The sequence below is a fragment of the Hypomesus transpacificus genome, unplaced genomic scaffold (genome assembly GCF_021917145.1).
Source record: "Hypomesus transpacificus isolate Combined female unplaced genomic scaffold, fHypTra1 scaffold_51, whole genome shotgun sequence".
Lineage (NCBI taxonomy): Eukaryota > Metazoa > Chordata > Actinopteri > Osmeriformes > Osmeridae > Hypomesus > Hypomesus transpacificus.
Genome location: NW_025814024.1, coordinates 481893 through 487892, shown reverse-complemented (window position 1 = coordinate 487892; position 6000 = coordinate 481893).

Genomic DNA, 6000 nt, shown 5'->3' with positions numbered 1-6000 from the left:
ATAGCAAATCCTGCTTTACATTGTCCTAGGTGAAATGCGTCGAGGGTCGAACTGCACAGGGATTTTCTACGCTACGCTATAGACAAACATCAGCCATGCCCGTCTAGTCAATGTTAGCTAGACTCTAGCTCATCTGCTTTTTTTTAACGCTGATTTGCCAGGAATGCAAGAACAGCTAGATAGCGAAAACACCTAGACTGTAGGCATGTAAACTAGTTGGGTGTGCTTTACTTTGACAAGGGCACAACCATTGTTATCTCACATATATATTTATTGGTGGCCAAGCCGCAAAGCCATTTAAGAATTTCTACCTTTTCTTACTATTATTGTTGGAATGCTGCTTCAGCGAGTTTACACGGCTGTTTGCGCATCAATGTTGCTTCACTCCGTTAACCTACGCGCCGTCCCTTACTGTTTACAACGTTAGCTTGGCTACTTGTTTGGCGTTGCCTTTTTAGCGTGAGATACACAAGGTGTGGCGTGAGAGCGTGAGAAATGGTTGAAATGCGTGTGTCACACGGCGAAACCGTGAGAGTTGGCAGCTCTGAAAACTTGCACCATCATCCTTCTGCAACAAAGTGTCGCCGTGTCTTCCTGTATCGGCCCTACTGCTGTATGTATCTTTCATTCAATCAACACATTGAATCCTACTAAGAAAAGCCGAGTAAACGCACTCAATGATAGGCTACATCTGCTATTGATATTACTATCCCAACTATAATTTCAGCTGTTAAAACTATAATATTCTTGTTAGGACAAGCTTGCCTTGGCTACTTCGTCTATCAGTTCAGCTTTCAGCTTCTTCCCGCATTGAAGGCTAAGCTCTGAGCGTTGTTGATTCAGTTCAGCTTCCACACTCCCTCTTTTGTGATTCACGCATTTTTAAAATTCATTTCAGCTGTCAGCTTGCGGGTATTTTCTAATTTCTGTATTTTCAGCCATTACAAAAAAAAAAATCTGATTTCAGCATTCCAACGCATTTTCAGCAAATCAAATCAAATGTATTTGTATAGCCCCTTTTACACGCAAGCATGTCACAGAGGGCTTCACATGCGCCCATAGAACTGCCCCCCAACCAACCTAAACCCTCAAGGAAGACAAGGAAAAACTCCCAGAAAAACTCCCTACAGGAGAAAAAATGGAAGAAACCTTGGGAGGAGCAATTCAGAGAGGGATCCCCTCCTCCAGAGACGGTTGGTAGGAGAGAGGAGCAGAACACAAGCTAAACATAGTCATACAGTGTCAATGGGTTTTGAAACACCAAAACCCATTGTTTTTCAAACCGTTTCTGAGATTTACGTGGGTGTGTACGTGAAAGCCTAGAGTGCAGACTGAAAAGCTTAGAGTGGAGGGTAGCTTCGGATGTCGTTGAAAAAATATTTCTAGTTTGCCAGCATTGCCACAATTTTCGCTCTTCATGCTTCGTTTTTGGATCAATAGATAGCTAATTTTGTACCGGTCGTAGTCAGTGGTCTACGGAATTCAACAGACTTACACATTTGTTCAGAGCCCCACGAAAGCGAGACAAAGTCCAACTCTCGCCCATAGAATCCAATGCAAATCTGGTGACAAATTCGTCAGAAAAGGCAAAAACAACCAGATTTAGAAACTGCGGGTAGAGTCGTATTTCTGTACATCTCTGGTTTCGGCAGAGTCTTGGGTCTCCTATATATCCTTATTGTTTGGATTGGACGTGTAGTTTTGCGTCTAGGTTAACTTGTTTGAGGTGTGGATTCTAGCTCCATTTCTGTTATTCTCTGCCCTCAGCGAGTTAGCCTTCATAGCTGCACCATCACCGTGGCAACCACACAAACACGCGCCACTCAGTCTGTAACACAGGTGATTGGTATTAGCAAGCTGATTAGTGGAGACACAAGACAAGCTATTCAGTTAACTCTCATTAAAATTCTCATTAAAAGAATAAGAGCACCACAAAACAACGACTACCACTACTGATACTGCTATATCTTATGCCACTACTACAACTACTGATTCTGCAGATGCTGCTAATATCTCTTTTACCAACTACTATGCTAATAGAACTGTTTTGTTCTAAGACGCCACTGAGTGCATTCACTTGAGCATGAGAAACCCGATAGCAATTGTCGGTTTATGCCAATAATACGAGTAGGGGGTACCTGCAGGGCCGGAGACCCCGGAGAGCTGCAGTTTCAGGACCGCAGTTCTAGGACCCTCGTTTTATCTGACAGCGCCATGTAGGGAATGGGATAAACATGGACCGGAAAAAGATCATATTTTCCTGCGGTATAGTGAATATTGTAGGATTACAGCTCAGAACAAGATGGACTACTATCAGAGTGTAAGTAGCTAATGTGAATCGCGTATGGTTATGTATAAAACAATTCTGGTGTCTTGAATTGGACAACGTTAGCTAGCTTACTTCAACTTTGCTGTCGAAATAATTTTGTTGTTTTCAACGTCAAACAAACTACTTGATTAGCTAGAGCTAACATTCAGTAGTTAAAGCACTAGCTAGCTAGCTCTACACACATAGCTTCCTTAAAAAACGAACTGTAAATTGTTACTCTGTTTATTTGTTTAATGAAACAGTAGTGCGACATAGCTTATGTAAATCAAGTATTGTTCAACATATTTAAGTTAACTAAACGTTCAAAACAATTCTGGTACAATTATCTGTTCACTTATGATAATTTTATGAAATACGAACTTTTAGACTATTTGTTTTGTTTTATCGAAACCAAGCCCAACTACTGTAGCGTTAGGTGTCTTAAATAAAGGCGTTAGGTGTCTTGATAAAGCCAGCACATTAATAAAACTTTAAAAAAAATGATAGGTTAAAAGCAAGTGGATTCGATCTGTTAGCTAAACGAAATCTGCAGCCTACAGTCTTAAAAATTAACCATATAATTTTTGTAGGCCATCATATAGGCTACGGCCTGAGTATGCTGAGGAATCTGTCCCTGCAGGATGCAGAATAGGTCTTAATCTCTGGACCAGTCTATCATCGGAGGTAAGTAGAGAATGTACATTTTCTGCACAATGCCATGCAACTTTATAATCTACAATGAATACCTTTATTATCAACCAGTTAAGTAATGCTAATTAATGTACACTACTTTGTTAGGCTAACTGATATTTATGCTTAACTAGAAGTAATATTGTCTGTACTATTTCAGTGAAGTGGAGGTGTTTGATAGGGGGATATCTAAACAATTGCGCACTGAAGGGAGACCATTCAAGTAGTAGCGTTAAGTAGTGCTGTTACCGACTTCACAATATGTTTATATTTGTTTTTCTTGCTTCTATCTCTCATTGGTGGCCAAGCCACAAAGCGGCGAAGCCACCTTAAGTGTTTCTACGTATTCTTATTAATGGGGTGTGCCTGCCTTCGGCGAGCACAAACCATTGTTATCTCACATATATATTTATTTATTCCTTTATTATTTTTGCCCCCCTAAGGCTCTGTCAATATTTGGACTACATAGACAACGCCTGTGTCAAAATGTTCGTCTTGGTAGCGATTGCGTTGCTTCTATTCGGATTTACGTTCCGTTAAACCGTTTAGGAGGTTACAAAGTTTTTGTGGGGACAAAGTGCCTTTTGTCGACGAAGGGTAACCTGTGCTGACTACGTCACCACGTCAACACACGTTAGCAACGACGCATGGATACAACGTGATACAGACTTTCTAGCTCGCAAATTGGAGCTTGGATTACGAGTGAAAAATACCACCCCCAAAAAATCACAACCATTTGGCTTTGTAGAGAAAGCGATTTCTAGTGGAACTGCAATCTCGCATTTTTGATTTAGGTCGTGACAGTCTTTGAAATAAAAAAGAGGGAAATGTTATGACGATATGACTATAGTGAAAACAGCCAGGTGGTGAGATTTTAATATAGATTGCTGTAAAAACGTTGATTTGTTTGCTACGTGAGAGCCTGTCAGCCTCCATATTTTTTGTAGCTAATTTTATTGTTCAATTTTACACAAAAACTGATAGAGGGAAATGTTATGACGATATGACTATAGTGAAAACAGCCAGGTGGTGAGATTTGAATATAGATTGCTGTAAAAACGTTGATTTGTTTGCCTCCATTGACGATTGCGGCAGCAACAAGTGTTGTCAACAGCGTTGACACTCAGTCAACTTTCGATCTGCGTCTGGTGAGTATTTTCTTAATTTCGTACCAGGGTCAATTCTACATCTAAATGGACAGCAGTGTTTTAAAGATATGGCGATTGCGAAGACAGCCAGCGGGTCAGCATAGTTTGTTATTTGTGTAAAACTTAGAATTTGAGTGAGACCACGTTTTGTTTTGACGTTAGCCTGACTGGCAGTGTAGTAGTAGGCTACAGTACTGTCTTCAATGCCACAGCTATGGCTAAAATTTATTATGTCTTATTGCACGGCTGTTCTTAATGCTGTAGAATGCTCCATTCACTTGAATGGGGCTTCCCAACGTTCTGCAGTGAACAATTTTCTCATATTTGACCGTTGCTATGCATATTTGACCGCTGTCAAGGGAAGTGGCCTTTTTGCCTCGGATTCACGTCTTTCGTAGCACTCCGCAAGTAGTCCGGTAACTTTTCAAACCCAGCGTACTCTGTTGCTTAGTGACGTCAGCTGATTTGAAGCCTAAATAATCAGCTCAAAGTCTATGAAGTTCAACTCTTTGGTGAACTATTTCTCTGCTGATCAACAATACGATGGTAACATATACAGTGCCCTCCAAAAGTATTGGAACAGTGAGGCCAATTCCTTTATTTTTGCTGTAGACTGAAAACATTTGGGCTTGACATCAAACGATGAATGTGAAACCAGAGATCAACGTTTCAGCTTTTATTTCCAGGTATTTACATCAGGATCTGATGCACAAATTAGAAAATATCACCTTTTTGTTCGAACCCACCCATTTGTCACGTGAGCAAAAGTATTGGAACATGTGACTGACAGGTGTGTTTTGTTGCCCAGGTGTGTCCTATTACATACATTATTCAATCAATAAATACCACTGAATGTCTACACTCAGGTTCAGATTGGGTAAGATAGGTTTTGTCTATGCAGACTGTATTCAGAGGTGAAAACAACATGAAAACCAGAGCGCTGTCTTTGGGTGAAAAACAAGCAATTGTGAGTCTTAGAGAAGATGGAAAATCAATCAGAGCCATTGCAGAAACATTGGCCATAGCCAGTACAACCATTTGGAATGTCCTGAAGAAGAAGAAAACTACTGGTGTACTAAGTAACAGACGTCGAACAGGTAGACCAAGGAAAACATCAGCAGTTGATGACAGAAACATTGTGAGAGCTGTAAAGAAAGACCCTAAAACAACTGTTAGTGAGATCAGCAACAACCTCCAGATGGCAGGAGTGAAGGTATCACTATCTACTGTTCGCAGAAGACTTCATGAACAAAAGTACAAGGGCTACACCAGAAGATGCAAACCACTCATTAGCAAGAAGAATAGGAAGGCCAGGCTGGAATTTGCCAAAAAGTACAGAGATGAACCTCAAAAATTCTGGGACAAAGTTTTATGGACTGATGAGACAAAGATTAACTTTTACCAAAGTGATGGAAAGGCTAAAGTTTGGAGAAAGAAAGGAACTGCTCATGATCCCAAACACACAAGCTCATCTGTGAAACACGGTGGAGGTAATGTCATGGCTTGGGCTTGCATGGCTTCTTCTGGGACGGGCTCATTAATCTTCATTGAGGATGTAACACATGATGGCAGCAGCAAAATGAACTCGGAAGTCTACAGAAACATTTTGTCTGCCAATTTAAGGAAAGATGCAACCAAACTGATTGGCAGAGCCTTCATCATGCAGCAAGATGACGACCCAAAACACACTGCCAAAACAACAAAGGAGTTCATCAGGGGCAAGAAATGGAAGGTATTAGACTGGCCAAGTCAATCTCCAGACTTAAACCCTATAGAGCATGCATTTTACCTGCTTAAGAGGAGACTGAAGGGAGGAACCCCACAAAACAAACAACAACTGAAAGAGGCTGCAGT